General features: G+C 42.8%; 1 protein-coding gene across 4 annotated transcripts in view; it reads right to left on the reverse strand.

Annotated features, from left to right (window-relative positions):
- The window catches only part of megf11 (multiple EGF-like-domains 11), a 302641-nt gene extending 277261 nt beyond the window's left edge, over positions 1–25380 (reverse strand). For all 4 annotated transcript variants that reach the window (XM_078427061.1, XM_078427063.1, XM_078427060.1 and 1 more), the window contains exon 1: positions 24499–25380. The gene's annotated coding sequence lies outside the window, so the exon portion shown is untranslated. The remainder of the gene's footprint in view (positions 1–24498) is intronic.
- Between the last annotated feature and the right edge of the window lie 377 nt (positions 25381–25757).

The raw sequence follows: 25757 nt of genomic DNA on the forward strand, positions 1-25757 counted from the left end.
AAAGTGTTTCCATCAAACACATTCCTCCAGCTGGTAATTTTGCTGGAGGCCTTCGTCATCGGGATCAATTTTTAGTATGTGGTGAGGTTAAAATCAAAATCTAGAAAACCTTGATTCTACTTTCTGCAGGATTTTTCAATCTCTAACACTAATACAGTTTGACAGATGAATCCTCTTTAAGATTATTAAATTTAACTGGTGTACACCTGCACACATATTATGAGGGCTCAAAATAGTCCTACAGTTTGATTTCCTTGGGGGTTATAATTCTGAGATGTTTTCATGATATACTTCTTCAAAAAAGAAACCAAGTTTACCAAAATAAAAAAGATTTCCATCGGTTCAATTTAAACCCTATTCAACTTTCAATTTTAATGGGGTTTAAGATCTAAGTGAAAGCACCACTGTTGATTTCCTGTGCTTTTATGAACCTTACCCCATTAAGATCAATTAAGAAGATCGAACTTATTATGTCTATTTTTGTACAATACAAATCTAGAGTGCCTGTGGCTACCGATTTAACACTGCTGAGGAACAAAGCTCCAAATAAAACTCAAGGCTTTCACATTTGAATAGAAAAGCCTCTAGCGATGCTTGGGTTATCCCTGCTATTTTTCCTTTTCATTGAAAGCATCTTTTAATGGTTCACCATCACATAAAAGAACTTTTTCTTTGCTTTAAAGGAAATACTAAAGCACATACAAGGTATTACACAGTTATTCAGTGTTGTGCAAGCCTCCCCCGGGTAATGAATGGGCTCCAATTTTACAGACGTCCATGAGTCATTTTTGTTCGTAAACTGGAAACCTAATTTTCTTAAATTTGACATTTTCAATAACCCCAAAGACTTGAACAACATAATGTCTTTCCCAAAACTATACATTCAAAAATGATAATGATTTGAGTGTGCAGACACCCACATTTCATTTCTGATAAATGATTATTAACCTTTAAAACATTAATTCTGTTACTCCTTCATATTTGCTTTCATATTTTATGGACATGGCACACAAGAATGCTCCCGAAAATGGATGCCAGCATTGCATGTACAATTAACTTGTGCATGCCATCTTATGTTGCTGCAGGGACAGATAGATGTTCTTCATCCATAAAGAAGGCCTCCCAAATAGGTACTGAAAAGGCACGGTGCAGGTAGCTCAATAGGTGAGAGACAGGAGTAATGGCACAGGTTCTGAATACAACATTTTTTTAAAAATCAATGGCCTTGCATAAATAGTTAAAGGCCAATAAATGGAATCTTAGATTAATATCCCAAAAAGTGTATCATTGACCATTGAAACTATTCAATTCAGTCACTCAATATTCATAACTTATACTTAACATTATGCATTACGGCATCCTCACATAGTTAGTACTGCTTCAGGTCTCATACCAATGTCTTACTACTTGCACAACATGACTGAACCAGGACAAGCACAAAGAAAATAGTCTGCATGACATTTACTAACATAATTCTCTCTCTCATCATGAATGAAATGCGTCTAATCGCAGACAGTTTTGTTATTTGTCCCCATTGGTCAGTACTCATCATACTCCATTATTGGATCAAGATACTAAAACACCTTTTATAACTGAACAATAAGAGTATTTTCGCACTCAAGAGGCAACAGTGCAAGAACACAGTTGATCTTTCACTTCAAGGACAATTCAGTTCAGGGGGAAAAAAACAGGCTTTTCTTTCCACGCCCACATTCTGCACAAGAATGTAACATTAAACAGAGTTGATATAACTGAGGCAATGTTTGTAGGGTGCCACAATATCCAGCACCCTGTTCTTCAAATTATTACTATGATTTCTGAGGCACCTCAGGCAAAAAGCAGTTACTCTGAGGAGCTCAAATCTGCTATTCTGTCAACTGATGACAGCATGTTGGTGGACAACTTAACATCAGACAGGAGGAGTTGTGTACAAAAACATTTCAATCATCAATGATTATGTGGCCCAACATGTGAATACCAGAAACAAAGTTGAAGCACATGTCATAATCAGGAACCAGAATATCAAATGAATGACCCATTTTGCCTTCCTCCTCAAGTCTCCATCATCTCAGAAGTCAGTCTTCAGCCAATTCAGCTCACTGTATTTGATACTATTGAACGGCTAAGGGCATTGGATATAGCACACATTGTGGGACTTGGCAACATTCCAACAGTAGCACTGAAGACCTGCACTCCAAAATAAACCACATCTCTTACCAAGTTGTTGTAGTACAGTTGTAACAATAGTATCTTCCATCAATGTAAATATTAGTCCAGGAATGTCTGTTCACACAAAACAGGACAAATTTAATTGATCTAATTGCTGCCTATTATGTTTTCCTTCAATCATAAAAGTGATAAAAAGTGTAATCAAAAATGCCTTCAAGGCTTGCTCCACAGGTCTTCTCATCGCTGCTCATTTTATCTTCATGTGAATCATTTAAAGTCATCCATCATTATGGTATTGGTTCAAGCATGATGAAAAGTGACTGTCCTTAATCAAGCATGCCGTCACAAAACTCTGGTAAAATTGAAATCAATTAGTATCAACGAGAAAGCAATATGGTGGCTGGAGTCTTATCTTGCAGAAGGGAAGCTAGATATCATTGTTGGCTGTTCTTCCCAATTACAGAAACCAGGAATCTAGGAATTCCTCAGCAAGTGTCCTAAGCCCAATGAACTTTTGCAGTTTTATCTCAGCCATCATAATGTCAGAAGTAGGGATGTTCCTTAGAGGAGCAGAAAGTCAGTTTAATTCACAACTGCTCAGTCAATAAAGCAGTTGTTGCCTGCATGGAGCAAAACTTAGGCAACATTCAGGCATGGAGGGTAAGTCGCAAGTAATAGTTGCAGAGCACAAGTGCTAGGCAATGACCATTTTCAACAAAAGTTTTTCCTTAATGGTTAATAGCATTATCGTCAATCCCTCAATATCTTGGAGGTCGCCACAGACTAGTAAGTAAACCAAACTAACAAGCTGAATATTATAATCTCAAGAGCAGGTTAACAGTTCAGAATATTGCAACATGGGTCTGATCTTTTGACACACCAGGTCTCTCCTTCATATAAAGTTGTGATGGAATACTCCCCAGAATTAGCTGTACTGCACCGGGTCAAGATGTTTCATTACCACCTTCTCAAGGATAATTAGGAACCGGCAAAAATACCAACCTTGCCAGGATCACCTTTATTCCACAAATTTAGTTTGAAAAGTTAGGATCTCAAAACTGCTCTCTATCAAATAACTTGTTTTACCCATCTATTAGCAAGTCTAGACACTTGTTGTTCATGCTAAGAATACTTAATTTAATGCTGGATTTTCTAGATCCACATCTGCTTAAGTTTGTTAAAAACAAGGTACTCAGGAAATTCCCCATCAACTCTTCTGGAATAACACTGCAGAGGAAGAATGGGACAGGCAAAGGTATTGAATGTACACATGTTTAATGGATGTCAGTGTGCACTGGCAGATTTTACGTTGTAAATGGTATAAAAAGTTTATATTTTGTTGCCATTTGTTTTTTGGATTATGACCAAGCAAAGGCTGTGGTGGTCAGTAGAAGTGAAGCAAGTTGTTGCATATTGGTGAATGATAAATTGGGGATGTATACTGGTGATTCAGTTCAATGAATCATTTACAAGTAACCTATAGTGACAAAAACAATACCACATACAGAAAATGATAACAAACATTGACATCTGCTCTCCCAAGTGTTACAGTGTTCATCCAGAGTAGTTTAAGTGATTAAATTATTTGTTTAGTATGCCAATCTTGTGGTAGCATAACATGTGCTGTATAAATGATGGTCTAATGGTTTATGTGGTAGAATCAAAAGCATGTCATCAACAATAAATGTAGAAAATGCTGGAAACACTCAGTAAGTCAGGCAACATTTATGAAAAGAGTTATAATTTCAAGTTTTAGACTTTTTGCTGGAACTGCAGATCATAAGCAGATTGCCCTCACCACCCAGTGGCTTAAATGCAACGGCACAGTGAACTGCAGCACAATAAAAGTATCATGGCTGTTGCCAGGTACCTGTACAACAAGGTAGCTTAAGTCACACCCGTGCAGAACTCTGGCAAAGGTGGATCCCTTTTCGCTATGATATAACTCGCAGTTAAAATATAATGCCCACAAAGCAACATACATGGAGCCAATGATATTCTGCATCAGAGGAGGCATGCATTCCTCACAAAACTAGTTACTCAGCCTGCTGTTCGCTGACATGAGATTGAAATGTAATTAGCTCTCTTTAAAAGAATGTCACTGGCCTTCTTTCGAGTAACACCAACACAAAACAAAATAAAGTTGGAATATCTGTACAAAAAAAGTATATAGCCTTGGCGAACATAATAGATGCAGACCTTATCCTGCCCTGAAGTTAACTTTATGGCTGCAAAATGTAGAATATTTCATTTAGAACATTCTTATGAAGAGCAGATATTTCACACATAATTTCTCACTGTCTTTACTGCAGATTTAAAACCTTGGAGAAAAAAAACTGATCCTTAGGATTTAGAGAGTACAGTTGTGAGTGATTGACAATTTTGCAAAGGCTAACATGGAACAAAGGAAGGTTGGAAGAGTATTTCCTCTGCTTTGGTCATAAACGGTAAACTTCTGATGTACCATTGACAGAATTAGAACTCACCCTGGAAACCAATTTTTGATCCCAACTCCAACAATCCTACCCCAGCTCAAAATGTCTTGTTTCATGGAATAAATGAATATATGCTTGAAGAAAGAAAGATTTGCAGGGTTACAAAGAAATTGCAGAGAAGTGGAATGATTTTTTAAAAACGTAGTACAGGCAAAATAGGTCAGACTTTCTCTTTCTATATTAAATGGAATTAGACTCATTTTTAAAAGTCTTAAATCCTAACATACAAAAAAAAATGGTTTACAGTTTCCTAAAATCAAGTTAAGTCAAATTTATTGTCAAATGCATATATATAGTAAGGTACAAGTACAAAGAAAACTTTGCTTGCAGCAGTATCACAGGCACATAGACTCAACCAACACACAAAAACAAATTGTACATAAATTACACAAATTGTGAAAGACAGTAAAAAGAAAATACATTTGTGCATAAAGATACAGGTTGAACACAGATTTTCCGGCACCCTTGGTTCTAGAGGCCTTCTAGATTATCCGTTTTTCTGGACTAAAAGAGGTCACGTGATAATGAAATGACAATACACCCCTGGCCCGCTAATGAAACCCCTCCCGTGTCTCTAAAGCACCATGGAGTGCCAGAACCTTAAATAAAACAAATATAAAATGAAAATGAATGGAATGACTTGCGGACACATCTCCAGTTTGCATTGTCTCCAAGGCCAATTAGAGCCCCGGGTTAATCCTGACTCGCAAGGTGCACCAGCGAGTCCATTTTCACCCACCGAAAGGACACAAAGAGCTGGAGTAATTCAGCGGGTCAGGATCGCTGGAGAACACAGAAATGCAACATTCGGACCCTTCCTCAGACAGCTTCAGTCGGCTGAGTTACTCCAGCATTTTGTGTTTCAGTGTGCGGCCTTGGATCATGATGGGGCTCCCTCCCCTTTTACCTGCTTCACTTCCAAAGTGGAGTATGTCAGTGACTCCAGGGGAGAAGGAGGCGGAAGAGGTGGGGGTGGGGGTGGGGAGAGGAGGGGGATCCCTGGCTTCCAACCTTCACGTTGCCCCCTCAGTTAGGAGAGAAGATTGAGAGCATAGTTAATTCTTTTACAACGGAGTGACAGACCGGAAAGAGAATTTCAGCAGCCATTCAATGAATTTCAACTGAGCTCTCATAATTTCCCCCGGTTATAGGGGTGGGCAGACCATCAGTTGTCGGAAAATCAGTGTTCAGCCTGTATTGGAATAAAACAAGTCCACCAGTAGTGCAAGAGGTTGCTAAGGTAGGATTAGGATTGAGCGGGTCAGTTCAACAAACTGATAATTGTAGGAAAGTAGCTGTTCCAGAATCTGTTGGTGTGGAATATCAGCCATTTGTACCTTCTGCCCAATGGTAGCAGCAAGAAGAGGTCATGGCCTGGATGGTGGGGATCCTTGATATTACATGCCACCTTCTTGAGGCAGCACCTCGTGTAAATACTAGTGATGAACTAGGTTGAGTCCATCACCCTCTACAGTCTATTGTATTCTTATATATTGAAATTGCCAGACCAGAGCACGGTGCAACCAGTCAGGATATTTTCTACAATGCATCTGTTGAGATTTGTCAAGTATTCAATGACATGCTAAATCTCTTTAAACTTCCAAGTAGAAGCACTGATGTGCTTTCTTCTCAATTGCATCTACATTTAAGGTTTCAAGGTCAGTTTATTGTCACATGTACCAAATTAAGGTACAGTGAATTTTGAGTTACCATACAGCCATACTAAGTGAAAAGCAACAAGACACACAGCCACATAAAATAAAATTTAACATAAACATCCACCACAGCGGCTCCCCGCATTCCTCACTGTGATGGGAGGTAATAAAGTCCAATCTTCTCCCTCTTTGTTCTCCCGCAGTCAGGGCTGTCAAACCATCCGCAGTCAAAGCTCCCGCAGCCGCCGATCCGAAGCCCTCGCGTTGGGGTGATCGAAACTCCATCGTCGGGACGGTTGAAACTCTCTGCGGCTTGGAGCTCCCTAATCGGTCACTAACCAGGGACCACGGACTCCATGATGTTAAAGTCCACAGGCCCACGGTTGGAGCTCTCCAGTTGATCCCCGGCAAAAGGATCGCAAGCTCCACGATGGTAAGTCCCGTCACGCCCACGGTTGAAGCGCAGGTCTCCAGGAAAGAGAATTCTGGTCTCCCGGTCTTTTGGACGCTGGACAGGTCATCTGTGAAGCTGTTTAATCTTTCTACCACCAACACACCAATGAAAACTGGCCTGTTGTCTTAGAATTTCCCCTTTCTGAAGTCAATAATTAGTTCCTTGGTTTTGTTGATGTTGAGCGCGAGTTGGTTGTTGCAGCGTTCAACCAGGTGCTCTACTATTCTCCTGTGCACTGATGCATCATCACACATGGATTGGCCAATAACAGTGGTGTCATCAGCAGGTTTTTTGATAGAATTTGAGCTTTTTTTGGCCACACAGTCATGATTGCAAAGAGAATAGAGCAAGAGGCAAAGCACGCAAGCTTGAGGTGCACCTGAAAAGATAGTCAGTGAAGAGATGTTACCAATCCCCACTGACTGAGGGGGTCGATAGAGATCTACTGGTGAGAAAGTCAAGGATCCAGTTGCAAAGGGAGGTCTTGGAGCTTGGTAATGTGTTTGGAGAAATAAATAGTGACCACTGAAGGATGCAAAGGAAAGCAAGCTTCTATATTCTGCAAGCTTCTATATTCAGAGGAATTGTCCAAGGACTTGTTCAAAATAGGGTGTGGGGATAAATCCATTAATTATTAACAATCAGTTTAACCTTAGTGATAGATAAAGTTCCAGAAACAATAAGAGGAGACAGAATTAACAGTCATCTGGACAAAGATGAGAAAGGCAAGGACAAAGGCAAAGGTTTCTAAAAAAAATGATATCATTCTTAATGAAGAAAGAAATAGAGCCGACAAGAAAAAATACAACTGATGCGTTATGAGTAGACTTCAAAAAGGCATTTGATTAGGTACTTTGTAATGGACATGTCATCAAATCTGAAGGCCATGGAATAAAAGTGGCTGTAGTGGCAAGGTTAAAAATTTGATTAAAATGACTGGAGAAAGGGTAGTAATGAAAATTTTCTCTTTTGAACCAAAGAAAAATGTACAGCTGAGCTCCCAGGAACTTAGGACCATTGCTTTTCTTAATATATCTTTCATAACTTTTTCAAAGATGTAGATTACTCGGAATAGGAAGGTGTTAAAGTGTAATGCTGAGAAATGTGTTGCATTGAATTTTGGTCGAAATGAAAAGAGGGTACAGGTCTAACAAAAATGTATTAGAACAGAGTGATATGGAGTTATCTTGCAAAGCGCACTGAAAATGGTAGGGCGGGTTAGAAAATTGTGATAAAATTCAGAAGTCTGATAAGAATAGGAAGAAGTTATTCCCGAGTCTGGACACACTTTAAAGCTTCTGCATCGTCTGTCTGACAGAAGCGGGGAGGAGGAATAACTGGAAAAAGTATTTGATAACGTTGGCTGGTTTTCAGATGGAGTCTCTGATGGGGAGTCTGGTGTGCGTGATGAAATGGGTTACATCCACAACTCTGCAATATCTTACAATTTTGTGTTGAGCTGTACCCAAACCAAAGTGAGATGCCATCCTATGCACAGTGCATCTGTAGAGGTTTGGAAGAGTTGTTGGAGACGTGCTGAATTTCCTCAATCTCCAGAGGTAGAGGCATCAGTGTGCCCTTTAGGGAAAAACTTCAATATGTTTGGTCCACGACAGCTTGTTTGTAATAATTATACTGAAGAACATCAAGCTTGCAACCATTTCTACTTCAGCACCATTGATGCCGATCGGGGCCGAATACATCCGACCCCAGGCTGATGCTAAGCTTGCACTTGAGGAACTACACACCATCACCAATAGCCTTGAAACAAAGTACTCTTAAGCCTAGTTCATAATAGTGGTTAATCAGGCCAACCTCAAGAGCCTGCTGCCAAAATAGTATCTGCACGTTTTCCGCCCAACCAGAGGACAAAACACCTTTGACCACTGCTACACAACCATCAAAAAAGCATACCGTTCCATTCCCAGACCGCACTTTGGTATATCTGATCACAATAGACAATAGACAATAGGTGCAGGAGGAGGCCATTCGGCCCTTCGAGCCAGCACCGCCATTCAATGTGATCATGGCAGATCATTCTCAATCAGTACCCCGTTCCTGCCTTCTCCCCATACCCCCTGACTCCACTATCTAGCTCTCTCTTGAATGCAGTCAGAGAATTGGCCTCCACTGCCTTCTGAGGCAGAGAATTCCACAGATTCACAACTCTCTGACTGAAAAAGTTTTTCCTCATCTCAGTTCTAAATGGCCTACCCTTTATTCTTAAACTGTGGCCCCTTGTTCTGGACTCGCCCAACATTGGGAACATGTTTCCTGCCTCTAACGTGTCCAACCCCTTAATAATCTTATACGTTTCGATAAGATCTCCTCTCATCCTTCTAAATTCCAGTGTATACAAGCCTAGTCGCTCCAGTCTTTCAACATATGACAGTCCCGCCATTCCGGGAATTAACCTAGTAAACCTACGCTGCATGCCCTCAATAGCAAGAATATCCTTCCTCAAATTTGGAGACCAAAACTGCACACAGTACTCCAGGTGCGGTCTCACTAGGGCCTTGTACAACTGCAGAAGAACCTCTTTGCTCCTATACTCAACTCCTCTGGCTGAGCTTCAACTCCCTGCTCACAAGCAGAAACTAAAGCGGATCCAGTACAGAAAGTAGTGCAATGCTGGTCTGAAGAAACAGATGAGATCCCTCGAATCAGTGAACTGGGCAATATTCAAGGACTCCATGGCTAATTTTGATGAACATGTCACTGCTGTCACAGACTTCATCAGTTAGTGTGTAGAGGATTGTGTACATGTATTCCCCAATCGGAAACCATGGATAAGATCCATTCCCAGGTTAAGTCTAAGTCTGCAGCATTCAAGTCAAACAATCCTGAGCAGCACAAAAAATCTAAGACCTTTGTAGAGCCATTAAGGATGCCATGAGGGAATTACAGACCAAACTGGTGTCCCAAGGCAATGTCATAGATATCCATATATTATGGCGACGCTACCTGCTATTTCATATTACAAAGCGAAAACAAGCAATATCGCTAGAAACAACGGGTCCCTCCCCAATGAATTATATGCCTCGTTTGAACAGAAGGGCAGTGGAAGAGTATCACCTACCCTACCAATCTTAGACCAGCTTGTACCAAAGGTTACTGTGGGAGATGTAAGATTTGCCTTCCAGAGAGCAGATCTGTGGAAAGCAACTGGTCTGGATGGAATCTCTGGCTCTGTCCTCAAGATCTGTGCAGATCGGCTGGCAGATGATTCACAGGTATTTCTAGCCCCTCACGACACCATTCTGAGGTCCTCAGCTGCTTCAAGAAGACCACTATCATCCTGGTACAAAATAAAGTAAGGTAGTTTGCCTTAATGACTACTGTTCAGTGGCTCTGGCATCCACCATCATGAAGTCCTTCAAGAGACTGGTGATGGCATACGTTAAATACAGCCTCCTAGCCAACCTTGATCCATTGCAGTTTGCTTACCATCACAACATGTCCACAGCAGATGCTATTTCCCTAGCCCTAAACTCATTGGAACTTCTAAGCAACAAGGGCACCCAATTTAGTCTCCTATTTATCGACTATAGGTCTGTCTTCAACAGCATAATCCCATCCAAACACATATCTAAGTTACTAGGACAGTACCCCCCATCCCTTCCTCCCCCCCTTTCCCCTCCCCCCCCCCCCACCCCCTCTGCCACTGGATCCTTGACTTTCTGACCCAGACCATAATCAATGAGGGAGGGCGACATAATATGAGGGGGGATCTCCCTGTAACTTACTGAATAACAAAAGGCCTAGATAGAGTGGAATAACAGGATGTGCCTTTAGAAAAGAGATGAGGAGGAATTCTTTACCCAGAGGGTGGTGAGTCTGTGGAATTCATTGTCACAGATGGCTGTGAAGGCCACGTCTTTAGGTATTTTAAAGTGAAAATTGATAGGTTCTTACTTAGGGTAAGGGTGCCAAAGGTTACAGGGAGAAGGCAGGAGAATATAGTTGAGGGAAAAATAGATCATCCATGATTGAATGGTGAACCAGACTCAATGAGTTGAATGGCCTAATTCTGCTCCTATGTCTTACCGTCTTAGAAACTGATGAAAAGTAATTCTCAACACATGTGTCCGTAAGGATGTATGCTCTTTCTCCTACAATACTCCCGATAGACTCACAACCATGCAGTCAAATTGAGCTCTAACTCCATCTACAAATTTGCAGGTGACACTACTGTGGTGGGCAGCCAACAAACAATGACGAGACGGATTTGAGGAAGGAAATTGAGAACTTTGTAACATGGTGTCAGGACAATAACCTCTTCCTCAATTTCAGCAAGATCAAGGTGCTAGTTGTCAACTTCAAGTAGTATGAATGAGTACATGCCCCAATCAGCATCAATGGTGCCGAAGAGTAAATGGTTAAGAGCTTCAAGTTTCTTGGTGTTAATATTACCAACGATCAGTCTTGGACCAACCACATTGATGCAACAGCCAAGAAGGCACACCAATGCCTCTAATTCCTGAGGAGACTGAGGAGATTGAGCAGGTCTCCAATGGCTCTTAATACTTTGACATATGCATAATAGAAAGCACTCGGCCAAGTGGACCCGTTGGGCCCAAACTCTCCAGTATTGTTGCAGCAGCCTCTCCTCCCCCCTCCCCTCTCCCCCCTCAACCCCGCCCCCCATCCACCCCTTTTATCCTCCCTCCCCCTCCCTCCCTCCCTCCCTCCCTCCCTCCCTCCCTCCCTCCCTCCCTCCCTCCCTCCCTCCCTCCCTCCCCCTCCCTCTCCCCTTTCCCTTCACCCCTCCACCTCTACCCCCTCCCTCCCTCGGAGATAGATTTAAACTTTAAAATGTGAATAACTAAAAATATAACACCGATTTCAATGAAACTTCTTCCATTAGCACCAAAGGGATGACGGTGAGTAAGGTAGGCCTAAAATTGTCACGCTATCATGTACTGTCTTGGCTGTAGTTCAGGAACAAACAAACAAACAAATTAGAGTTTTAGTATATAGATAATGTCAGGTTGCATCACAGCTTGGCTTGGGAATAGCTCTAACCAAGACTGCAATAAATTGCAGAGAGTTGTAGGTGTTGCACAGTCCATTACACAGACTTCCCATCATTGACTCCATCCATCTGCACTTCACATTGTCTCAGAAAAGCAGTGAACGTAATGAAAGACGTCTCATACCCTGGTCATTCCTTCTTCTCCCTGCTACCATCCATCAGCAGGGACAGAAGCTTGAAAGCGCTACCAAACTCAGGAGCAGCTTCTTCCTCTCCATTATGAGGCTGCGGAGCAATCCTTCCTTATACTCGTGTATTATCCAATTCAACTCTACCACATTGTGGACATCAGAGATCTCCAGGAGGTGCTGCCTCAAAAAGCCAGCCGGCATCATCAAGAGTCCGCATCATCCTGGCCACGCTTTCATTTCATTCCTGCCATCGGGAAGTAGCTACCGAAGCCTGAAAACTATAACATCCAGGTTCAGGAACAGCTTTGTCACAACCATCAGACTATTGAACGCAACAAAATCTAACTAAACTTCAAACTACCTCGATTGCACCAGGGACTTTGTGCTTTGTTTTGTTTTTTTGTACAAATAGGGTTTTTATTATTTATTCAACTTTTTTTAATGTTTGTTTATTATATTACAAATTGAGGATTGTGTCTACAAACCTGTCTGAAGAAGGGTCTCGACCCGAAACGTCACCCATTCCTTCTCTCCCGAGATGCTGCCTGACCTGCTGAGTTACTCCAGCATTTTGTGAATAAATCGTGTCTACAAACCTGTTGTGCTGCTGCAAATGGGAATAGCATTGTTCCATTTCAGTGGAACATATGATAATAAAACACTTTTACTCCTGACATTGGACTTCGCTTATGGAACAGATGCACTCCTGTGCTGAGAACCAAATTCCGCACTGTGTATCTTCCGCTTTGCTCCATCGAACTTGAGTTTGACTGGATAGCATTTATGTATAATATATCTGATCTGTTTGCATAACATGCAAAACCAAACCTTTCACTGTACCTCATGACAATGTGTATCATAACCCCCAGAATCCTCTCCAGTAACTCCAGTAATGGGCAGAACGGTGGCATTGCAGTAGAGACACTGGTTCGATCCTGACTACGGGTGTTGTCTGTACAGAGTTTGTACGTTTTCCCAGTGATCATGGGGGCTTCCCCTGGGTGCTCCAGTTTCCTACCACATTCCAAAGATGTACAGGTTTGTAAGTTAAAGTAAGCTCGAGAAAGAGATTTTCCATCGGGCATGTTATGGCCTGGACTCGATATTGAAGTCAACAGTTTCAAATAACTATCTTTTTTTCCCCCTCTGTATATCTGGCTATACTTTTCTTCAGTTTTGATCAGTCTGAAGAAGGGTCTCAACGCACAACATCACCCATTCCTGCTCTCCAGAGATGCTGCCTGTCCCACTGAGTTACTCCAGCATTTTGTGTATACCTTTCTTCCTTTCCTAATTTTCTTCTGTCTGCAAATGGCATTTTTAAGGTAACTGTTACTTAACTACTTTGGTCTACATCTTAACACATGTTTTCCACAATGCTCTCTATCTCTGTAACTTAAAACACACTTTGTTCTGATGAAGGATCTGAAACAATGTATCTGTTACTTGCTCCATGGATGCTGCTTGAACTGCTGAATGCTTCTGACATTTTCTCGTTTTGGTTAAGGGAATGAAGAAAACCTACTGCAAACAAAAAAAACTTACCTTTTCTATTGAAAATATTTTTAAACAACAAATGCTAATAGTAATTGAAGGTAGTCTTCCAGTCGGTGAACCAACACCTGTGCGGCAGCTGATGCTGCACAAAAATCAAGACATCACAAGCCAAAAGGTATCAATCAGCAGGACTGACTGCAGCAAAATGTAATAGTGAACAATGTGTGGACAGTTAATAAATTTGTCTTAATGATGGTACAGATTTAATTTGCTTCATTGCGCTGTTTGATGCAGAATTCTATTCTGTTCAGTTCTTTTTATTGCAGTCATTGCTCATTGTTTGAGAAAACAAGATTAAAAAAAGACTGAAAAACATTTTTTAAATGGTTAACAATAGCTGTTTTATTACTTTTTAAAAGGGGGCACTGACTTACTCCCTGAAAATGGATTATTGTATGCAACACAGTTGCTCTTTATTTGACAATAACTCAGTTCCCTCTAAGAAGTACTACTGATTTGTGGTGGAGATTCTTGCTAAACATTTTTCATTTATCTGTTACAATTTGTGCAAATCATTGTGAACTTTATTCAATGCAGAAATCTTAATCATTGCCAAACAAATAATATTAGCTGTAATTGCCTATGAATTTATTTATGTGAAGTGTACCCACAGATGGAACTGTATTCAAATCATGAAGGTTTCATAGTGCAAAACAAACCCATATGCATATCATAGCATAAGATTAAAATAGACCATTTAGAACTTCAAAGGACACTATAAAGATTATACGCTACACAATAATGTAGTTTTATTCACTACACTGCACAGATATATTCAACTCCCCTTCTTATTGTTTAGTCACAGCACTTAATATTTAAAATTACATAAACTAGCTCATTTTTTATCTATTGGAGAACTGACATTTAAGTCAGTGTCACACAGCACAGATACGTGCACTTCAGCCCAATATGCCCTTGCTGACCAAGAAGCCCTTTCCAAGCTAGTCCAATTTGCCTGCATCTGGCCCATGTCCCTCTAACAATACCCTATCCAGCTTACTGGCATCTTTCTTATCGCAGGACGACCAAAACTGAGCACAATATATTCCAAGTGCAGCCTTACCAACATCTTGCACAACTCGAACATAACATCCTAATTTCCATATTAGGAATATCCAAGAAGGGTCTCGACCCGAAACGTCACCCATTCCTTCTCTCCTGAGATGCTGCCTGACCTGCTGAGTTACTCCAGCATTTTGTGATATCCTAATTTCCATACTCAATTCTCTGACTGACAATGGGCAGAGGGCCTAAAGTCTCTTCACCACGCTGTCTACCTGCCATGCCACTTTCAGGGATCTATGGATTTGGACTCCCAGATGCCTCTGCTCCATAACACTCCACATGACCCTACTGTTCATTGTTAAGGTCTTGCCCTGGGTTGACTTCCCAAAATAGAACATTTCACATCTATCCGAATTAAACTCCATTTACCATTCCTCCGCCCACTTGTCCAGCTATTCAATATCCCATTTTAATTACATCTTCATTGTCTATGATACCATCTATTTCAGTGTCATCTGGAAAATAAGGCCTTACCTTGTTTTGCCTTCTATGTCTGCTCTGCACCTTCGCTGAAGCCAACCGAGCAGCCTCTCCCAAAACGGCTCACTAATGCCTGCCTTCTTTTTATATACCAGGAGGATCAGTCACTCCCATACATTAATAGTCGCTGTTTCAATCTCCCGCGCTGCACTTCCTCAGAGCTGCTCACTCGCTCCAGAAACTAACCTGGCTTCGTGCTAAAGGCGTTTTAAAAAAAATCTTCCGCATTGTTCCTCGTCTCAGCTTATTAATCAAGTGAAACTGACCTAGCCTCAACGCGAATGACTGCCTTTTAACTTCCCCATCTGCTTCTCATAACTACTCATTCACCAGTGGAACTAAGTAATAAACAATACGATGCGCTAGCTGACCACCAATATACAAGTAAATAACACAAGATAAAGACAAGTCATGAAGCATTCATCGTCCCACACATTTTTCTTTCTACACACTTTCTACTTTCCTTACATTGTGTCAAAATTACATCTTGCGATATTTGATACATCCAAAAAAAATCTTAAGCTCCTGGCAAACAACACTATTCCTTAAAAAGCTGGCTCGTAGTTTAAGTTAAATTAACAACCCTCGATTGATAATTCCCGTAAATTTAAATAGTGGTTTCAAAGAAAATGAAAGTGAAAAATGGCAGACTTCCAATTTGCAACGTTAATGTGCATGGACATTTCAATAATAATACACTTGACAACAACGAATTCCTGAGCAGTCAATTAGTAAAATAGCTTGATTTTTAATTCAATCAGGCCAAAACCCTCCCACCCCCCATAAACCGATCCTGAAAGTTGCAGTGGTGACGATAGCAGTGGATTTCATTGACCTGAGCGCAATAGATCCATGAAACCACAGATGCCGACCGTCTTCGACAGAGTTGTTCTGGTTCTGAAGTTAATCGACTTAGTCTGGTCTACCCCAACAGCTGCTGAAGACCTTCTACCGCTGCACCATAGAGAGCATCCTAACGCATGGAATCCCTGTGTGGTACCTCAGCTGCACGGAGGCAGAAAGGAAAGCTCTACAGCGGGTAGTCCATAGAGCTCAGAGGGCCATCGGAACACAGCTACCAGACTTGGAGGGCATCTACAACACACGATGCCTCAGAAAAGCCACCAGCATCCACAAAGACTCTTCACACCCCTGCAACAGTCTGTTCGAACTCCTTCCATCGGGCAGACGATACAAGGCCTTCTATGCCCGCACCTCCAGACTCAGGAACAGCTTCATCCCCAGGGCCATAGCTGCTATGAACCGGTCCTGCTGAGCCGGATGGCCACAACGCATAGATCAACTTGCACTTTACCCTGTCCAAAACTGTTACAACTGTTCGTTTCGTTGGGTTGCTGCTGTCTAAATTACCTAAATTAGTGCATCGTATGGGAGGCGCATTCCCAATCTCGTTGTACCCCTGGGTACAATGACAATAAAGATATATTGTATTGTATTGTATTGTATTGTATGGAACAGAATATCAGTACAAAATAGAGGTTTTTTAAACCAAAGAATCCAATGTAGACGGCTTATTATGCAATCTCTTATGCAGTATCGACATAAATAACGTCTCCAAACTGGTGTCAAAGAAATGTAAATGAATATAATCCGTAATATAATATTCTGTCATTCGGGACATTGCTGTATTTTTAATTAGAGAATCAGTATGGTAAGCAAATGTTACAATACATTAATCTTGCCAACTGGCATTCATATTTGGAGGGGGACAAAGAGTTGTAATATTAAATAGATAAAAGCGTGTGTACACCATAAAACAATATTTAACCAGAGTTTGGGGTCATACGTTGGCACTTCAAAAGAGGTTCAAGTCGAGACCGCTATAAGATTCGTTACAGTTGCCGCGATTTGTCGACTCTCCCAATACAGAACAAAGTAACTACAAACAATAAAATTCATTCCTATTATAGGAAACGAACGCCGAGCCTGCAGTTGGTCTCGCCGATATATTGGAGTCCACACCTGGAACAGTGGATACAGTAGATGAGGTGCATGTGAACCCCTGTCTCACCTGAAAGGACTGTCGGGATCCTTGGACGGAGTCAAGACTATTTGCAAACAGGGGGTGAATGCAGTGCCTAGTTGCCATCAGCCAGGGGTACTGGAGGACAACACACGAGCATTGCGCACGATGTCGAATCTGGGCGCAGTCTGAGTCACCTGCGGGAGACAATCATTGACCTGGCCAGCCTCCCGTCACTCATGTTTGGTGCCATTATACAGTTGGGCGCCTTGTGCGCAAGGGCAACACGAGGGATGGGAAAGAGACGAGGGAAAAGGTGAGGTGGATTGTGTGACTAAGTGGGTGAGGGAGAGGCGAGGTGGGTGAGGAAGAGGCGAGGTGGGATGGGTGGGGAACAGGTGAAGGAGGGGAAAAGGCGAGGGAGTGCGTGTGAAGAGGCATGGAGGTAAACGGGGTTGAAGAGGGGGACTGGCACGTGGGGATTGGGCGTAGTCTAATTCTGTTCCTATAACATGTATTTTTAAGGCGTAGAATGACAGATTTTTGATTAGTACGGGTGTTGGGTTATGGGGAGGAGAATGGAGCAGGAAAGATAGATCCGCTATGATTGCATGGTGGAGACTTGATGGGCCGAATAGCCTAATTCTGCTCCTATAACTTATGGAAGAGCGGAGGGGTGGGGAAAATGCGAGACGGGGAACCCACACTGGATAAACGCCAAACGTGGTGGGGGGTGGGTGGGAGGTCACTGGGCACAGAACCTTGGGATGACGCGTTGTGTGCCTTCGAGTGTCCTGGGAAAGGGGAAGGTGCCTGGGGAACTAAGACCCGGCGTGAGAAGACTGGAATCTGTGGTCAGGTGAAAATTTTGTGTAGGAAAGAATTGCAGATGCTGGTTTAAATGGAGGGTAGACACAAAATGCTGGAGTAACTCAGCAGGAGAGGCAGCATCTCTGGAGAGGAGAAATGGGTGACGTTTCGGGTTGAGACCCTTCTGCAGACTGAGAGTCGGGGAGAGGGAAACTAGAGACATGGAAGGTACAAAGAACATGTAATGTGTGAAAAGAACAGATCGAAGCAGACAATGTTCAAGAAAATATAGAATGGTTCATTGTTGGATGTGGGGAAGCTGACAACGAGGCACACAAACAGTAAAATTGATCAGGAGGACATTGAAACCAGTCGGAGAACTAGGGTGGGTGATGGATGGAGAGAGAGGGAAAGCACGGGTTACTTGAATTTAGAGAAATCAATATTCATACCGCGGCTTGTTGGCCGGGTTTGGGAAGCTCAAGGTAGAGTTATGTGGAGGAAAGGGGCAGGGGCTGGGTTTGTGAGGGGAGAGGGCCAGGGATGGAAGGGGGAGGGGTGGAGTGGCGCGGTTGGGAGGAGAGAAGTCTATGGGGTCGGCAGCGTGGGATTGTGTGGGCCAGGATCCGGGGTGGCGGGAGAGAGGGAAGAGGCCGGGGCCCGAGATTGGTGGAGGGCAAGGGGCCAGGGACGGAGGTGGGGGTTGAGGGAAGGGGCCGGGAACCGAAGTGGGATGAGGAGAGGGGGAAGGGGATGAGGAGAGGGGGATGGGGATGGGGATGAGGAGAGGGGGATGAGGAGAGGGGATGAGGATGAGGAGAGGGGGATGAGGAGAGGGGATGAGGATGAGGAGTGGGGAGATGGGGAGAGTGGGAGAGGGGGATGGGGATGAGGAGAGGGGGATGGGGATGAGGAGAGGGGGATGAGGAGAGGGGATGAGGATGAGGAGAGGGGGACGAGGAGAGGGGATGAGGATGAGGAGAGGGGAGTGGGGAGAGTGGGAGAGGGGGGTGGGGATGAGGAGAGGAGGGTGGGGATGAGCAGAGGGGGGTGGGGATGAGGAGAGGGGGATGAGGAGAGGGGATGAGGAGAGGGGAGTGGGGCGAGGGGGATGGAGAGTGGGGAGATGGGGAGAGTGGGAGAGGGGGATGAGGGGAGAGGGTGGGGATGGGGAGAGGAGGAGAGGGTGGGGATGGGGAGATGAGGGTGGGGTTGCGGTAGTTGGGACTATCTGACGTCCCCCGCGCTCGTGGAGTGACCAACGGTCGCAGCGCGTGAGCGTGGAGACACCACGTGACGTCCCCCGTCACCACCTGCCCCGCCGACCCCACGTGCGCACGCGCTGGCGGCCACCACGGCACGCGTCACTTCAGTCCGAACTGCGCGAGGCGCTCACAGTCTGCTGCAACATTCTCAACTTTATCGCGTCTTTCGCCGCCACAAGTCACCCTAATGTAATTGAAAGTGAAGTTCGCTTTCATCATTTGATATAAATTAGGAAAAACTTTGTAAAGTAGTTGCGCACCTGGTGGAGCCGCTGCGTCACTGCGCCAGGGGTCCGCGTCCGATCCTGGCCTCCGGTGCGGGTGTGTGCAAGTCTGCAGATTCTCCCAGGCACCGCGTGGGTTTGCTCCCACATCCTCAAAACGTGCGAGGTGTTGGTTTTATTGGCCTCTGTGAATTGTGCCTTGTGTGCAGGGAGTGGATGCGAAAACGGGATAACATAGAACTAGTGTGATAGATGTTATCACTGAGCTGAATGATCAGCCATAATCATATTGAATGGCGGTGCAGGCTCGAAGGGCCGAATGGCCTACTCCTGCACCTATTTTCTATGTTTCTATGATCGGCGTGGACGCAGTGGGCCGAAGGGCCTGTTTCTATGCTGTATCTTTGAATCAATCAAAAATTGTGAGAAGAAAACCAATAATTATTCATATATTTCAGCTTTTTTTCTTAGTCCCTCGAATGGAGAATCCCTCGCGTTTGCTGCAGTCTAGGTCCACCGTTGAGACCAAGTTTATTATCATATGCACGAGTACTGAGGGTTACAGGTACAACGAAAAATCTTAGTTGCTGCAGCATCATGGACAAGTAGATTCTGACAAACACGCAAAAACATATACATAAATGACACAAATAATTCTAAAAGAAAGAAGGTTGTTTAAAACAACATGATATTAGTACAAAGACATAATTAGAAAAAAAAAGTCTGTAGAAGTGAAAGAAGTGGGCCGTCGTGCTCCATCATCGAGTATGGTTAAAGTTGTGTAGGTTGGATTAAGTACCTAATCGATGTAAGAAAGTAGCTGTGTCTGGTGGTGTGGGATTTCAGTCTTATGAAATCTCCTGGCTGATTAGAGCAGTGAGAAGAGGGCATGGCCCTGATGGGGGGAATCATTGGAGATAGATGCCGCTTTTTTAAGGCAGCGGCTTATGTAGGTACTGTCGATGGAGGGCAAGCCTGTGCCTATGGTAGGCCAGGCTGAGCCCGTGACCCCCTGCTGCCTCTTGCATTTTTGTGCATTTGAATTGTCATACCCGGTTATGATGCAACCAGTAGGATACTTTATACAGTACATTTGTAAAAGCTAGTTAGAGTATTCGGAGACATACAAGATCTCTGTAAACCTTTATGAAGGTAAAGGTGCTGGCACGCTTTCTTTATGTCTGCATCTATGTGTTGGCCCAGGACAGGTAATCTGAAATGTTAATGCTCAGGAATTGAATGTTGTTAACTCTCCATCACCAACCACCACGAGTGAAGGAACTGCAGACTTGTCCACAGGACGTGTCCAATGGAATCTTCTCCACTCTCAATGTCCACGATCAAGAAATTCACAGGAGTCAATGGGATCATTGTTAAAATGCTTGCTCTGTCCAATTGAAAATTACTTCCAGTGATAGAGGTCAGAATAGTGTCTGCGAGGTAAGTATGATGCTGGACATGGGAACGAAATGGGCTGCCCATCTGAGCCAACTGATTTCAATTGGGACCACATAACTGGGGTTGTTAGCCGGTGAGCAGACATTGAGTGTGTAGGAAGGAACTGCAGATGCTGGTTTAAACCGAAGAGACACAAAAAGCTGGAGTAACTCAGCGGGACAGACAGCATCTCTGCAGAGAATGAATGGGTTCAAGAATGAATCAAGCAGACATTGATGTTGGTTCTCTTATACTTTCAGTGGGATTTGGGTTTTTTTGTTAAAAAAAAATCCAGCATTGGGACAACTCTCTACTCATCGTCTTGTACATCTCTAATGTACCGATAAAAATGATATGGTTGGTTCATTGCCAGGCTGTTATATTAACTTTCCCTTTGAACATGTAACATCGTTTAAGTATTAAAGTGCGCTTTTATATATAAAAAGGAACCAAAGATAATGAAGTCAGTATTTAACATAAACTGTAATTGGAGCCTTTTGTTATCTGCTCAATCTGATTCTAACTATTCTGGGGAAGGAATGGCTTTGTCATTGTGCATCTTTCAAGTGTAATTTAATTAATGAAATGAATTAAAGTGTTTGAACAATGCTCCGGGCACCTTGGTTCCAAAATGCTCAGATTGATCACCCCTTCCCCTCTTCTTGCTAGACGTTCTTACTTAAGCGTACAAAATTACATTTTAATTACAAGTGTTAATCTGTATATTTTCATGATTTCGCTTTTTTACTAAAACAGGAATAGTGCCACGCTAGCAGTGCGGTTGGCGGATAGCATGGTGCTGCGGTCCGAGATGTTTCTCCGGCTGCTGTCGGTCACCGGACCACGAGAGGCAGCAATCTTCAATCCCGGCTTTGTCTCAACGTCAAGTCTGGTCAGGTTACATTAGACCAGGCGAGGCGTAGACGCCGCTGTGAATGCAGCATGCTTCTTCTTCATGACAAATTATATCAAATTATATTAAATGATCCGTTTAGTTTCTCTTCTGCAACTGTAGTCTTCTTAAATATCTGACAAAATAGGTATTTGTTGAGAATGTAAAATTAGTAACTCCGCGAAAGAGGGTACGCAGAGACACCGACAAGGCGCCTGGATTACTGTGCAAGAGTGTATTTATTCCCTCGGTGTACCATTGATTTGAGTGAGCTTTTCGTCAAAGATTCTAAATTCACGTTCCTCGTTCGTTCAGAATTCAATTTTCACCTTTCCAGAACTATTATCTGCGACAAAGATGTTCATAAGTGGTGCTGTTAATGCCTTCACGTTTTGCTGCATTATGTGTTAAATATTGAATATAAAAGCTACAGTACTCAATCTGTCAAAATTGCATGCAATTGCTCCCAATACTATACCGACTTCGAAATGGATTACATGAACAATTTTCTTTCAATTACGTTTCCAATATTATCAGGTTTCCAGCATTTAGCGTCCTTTCCCGTGTCTTTGAGCACCGTTTAAACAAGGCATCAACTGCAGCACATCGCAACACCCATCCCAATTCTGTTTGATCTGTTCTGTGGCTCATCCTATATATAAACCTTCTGACTGATAGGCAACACATCCCTCAATGCCTCCATCATCCCGCCTTTAACTTCGGTCTTCATGTTACTGGTTGGGAAGTAATGAATTACTGAAAACTAAGAAACGCTTGTGGGGAGCTTGTTTTAAAGAATGAGTGCACCACTGTAGGAGAAAAAATGAACTGTCAGAGACCTGCATTTTTAACATGTAACTGTCTGATGTAGTTATATCGACCTGCGATCGTGACCCCTTTCGACGGAGTAGAACGTATAATATTTATACTACCTGTTTTTAGAACAGTTATGCAGAATGCTCAAAATGCAGATTTCATCGTAAAACCATCATGACTTTACAGCTGCAATTTCGGATTATACTTTCAATATTCTAACGCAACCCTTCTGTGAACTTAAAACAACTTATAATATCGTCCCTTTCACTCCATATACGAACATGAGCAAATACTCAGTCAGAGTTGAGTGACTGCAAAGACATGGATATAGATAGAAAATGGATAGAAAATTGGTTGGCAGACAGAAAGTAAAGAGTGGGGATAAATGGGTCCCTTTCAGAATGACAGGCAGTGACTAGTGGGGCACCGCAAGGCTCGATGCTGGGGCCGCAGCTATTTACAATATACATTAATGACTTGGATGAAGGGATTAACAGTAACATTAGCAAATTTGCAGATGGCACAAAGCTGGGTGGCAGTGCGAACTGTGAGGAAGATGCTATGAGGTTGCAGGGTGACTTGGACAGGTTGTGTGAGTGGGCGGATGCATGGCAGATGCAGTTTAATGTGGATAAGTGTGAGGTTATCCACTTTGGTGATAAGAATAGGAAGGCAGATTATTATCTGAATGGCGTCAAGTTAGGAAAAGGGGACGTACAACGAGATCTGGGTGTCCTAGTGCATCAATTACTGAAATGAAGAATGCAGGTACAGCAGGCAGTGAAGAAAGCCAAATGGAATGTTGGCCTCAATAACAAGAGGAGTTGAGTATAGGAGCAAAGAGGTCCTTCTACAGTTGTACAGGGCCCTAGTGAGACCGCACCTGGAGTATTGTGTGCAGTTTTGGTCTCCAAATTTGAGGAAGGATATTCTTGCTATTGTGGGCGTGCAGCGTAGGTTTACTAGGTTAATCCCGGAATGGCGAGACTGTCGTGTTGAAAGACTGGAGCGACTATGCTTGAATACACTGGAATTTAAAAGGATGAGAGGGGATCTTATTGAAACATATAAGATTATTAAGGGGTTGGACACGTTAGAGGCAGGAAACATGTTCCCAATGTTGGGGGAGTCCAGAACCAGGGGCCACAGTTTAAGAATAAGGGGTAAGCCATTTAGAACAGAGATGAGGAAAAACTTTTTCAGAGTGAGTTGTAAATCTGTGGAATCCACTGCCTCAGAAGGCAGTGGAGGCCAGTTCGCTGAATGCTTTCAAAAGAGAGCTTGATAGAGCTCTTAAGGATAGCGGAGTCAGGGGGTATGGGGAGAAGGCAGGAACGGGGTACTGATTGAGAATGATCAGCCATGTGATCACATTGAATGGCGGTGCTGGCTCGAAGGGCCGAATGGCCTACTCCTGCACCTATTGTCTATTATCTATTGTCTAAAAATATTGTATTTCGCTAGCACGCCTTACGATTCAGGACGTCCCGACGCTATACGGCGCGAAGAGTGGTTGCAGGAAAACAAAGGAAAACAAACTGACTAAGTTAGTAATATAATGTTATTTATTTGCATCTCGTGGTTGAAGTCAATTAAATGAGCCAGAAGAAGTCTCAATTCCCTTCGTATGGCGTTTTTTTAATCGACAATTATCACTTCACCAAATAAGCTAATTTCGCTGAGGTAAGGATCAGTAGCTCAAGCTGTTCTTGCGAAGTCTTGACGACTTAATCCCAAAATAATTACCATAAGTAAATGGCTCTCGGATTCAAAATTACAAATCTAATAAATTTAACTTAATATTTGCATCTACTTCGGCAGCATTATTGATATCAATAATGTTCAACGCCAAACACAAGACAGAACCGGAGTCATTCAATGATACCTAAAGGAAATGTGTATTTCAAACTACATAGATCATTTGCCTTTACTTTAAAGTTCTCCGATTTTAAATGACGCATATGATTCGAAGTTCCCAGACATAGGGAATGGGATAGAAAGCACACATGGTAAGAAGTACTGTACTCACGTTCCACTTCACGTCCTCATAACTGTTCTAAACTGGACGGGATCAGAAGACGATCCTGATGTGAACACGGTAGCTTGTCCGGGATGTATGTCAGTCCGTGGACGCTATACCGCGGCCATTGCATTGATGCATTTAGACATTCGGCATGTAATCCCTTACACTGTACTGCAAACGCCTCAGGGAATTATTTTTCATTGAACTGGTCACCGAGAATTCCTATTGGTGCTTGGTACTTGCCCATCTAGCCTGTCTCTGGTTGGATGAATGGAAAATTGTAAATACTTTTTATAGGTTTCCAAAAAGTGCACTGCGTACTGAAGCTTCGGACAAGATATGACGAGCAACATAACACGGAGACGGCGTGGCTTTCATTCAGTGTTTAGTAAATTCTCGGGCAGACCAACAAGCTCCCAAAATTCTGTCTCTGCGGAACTCTACTTCCCCCAAATTCCCTTTCACTCTCCTGAATACTGAACCACAACTGTCGGAGATTGGTTGTGTTCAGGTTTTTGTGTAACGATTACTTTCCTGAAGAAAATAAAGTTACATCTTAATGGATTTGCTTTAGTTTCAACCAGGACTGCGCGATTCTGGGTAGCCAGCGCCCCCACTCGTCGAAAACATCAACTCAAATAAAACATGTACTGAGAATCGTCGATCATTCCTCCACAAAGAAAGGTTAAAACTGGAGCCATGATCTATCTTCTGGGTCAATCGAAACATTAACCCTTTCTCCTCTCCCCACGTGAAAATAATCGATGCGCCGGCATTTCAATTTAAACACAAAGATCTGCCAAATAACAAAAATGCAAATTATTTTAGAAATCTTTGCACATTAGCAGTCGAGCGGCCCTAGTATATTCTACTGGCAGTGAGCTGAAGCTGACGAGTTGTCTTCCGCTTTCGATTTCACTCAATCCCAAATGAGAAATGGAAGCTTGGTTCGCCCTCCTTTACCCGACTGATATTTCTAACGGGAAGATGTCGTAGAGAAAACTGGTGAGGAAAAGACACGTTTTAGGAAGGATGGTTGTTCTTTAGATGGAATAAATTGATACATTTGATTACATTTGGCGTTTTCAGAATGCAAGGAATTAGAACTTTAACTCCAACATTTGTAACAAACCTCCAAAATTTCCCCGGATAGTGAATAAAATTTACTTTAATTCAAGAAATACCGCCCAGTGACCAAATAAACAAAATCGCATCTGCCAATGTGATATTCCGATATTTCGGTTTCTAACGCATTTTACTATATC

The sequence above is a fragment of the Rhinoraja longicauda genome, chromosome 33, assembly GCF_053455715.1.
Source record: "Rhinoraja longicauda isolate Sanriku21f chromosome 33, sRhiLon1.1, whole genome shotgun sequence".
Classification (NCBI taxonomy): Eukaryota; Metazoa; Chordata; class Chondrichthyes; order Rajiformes; family Arhynchobatidae; genus Rhinoraja; species Rhinoraja longicauda.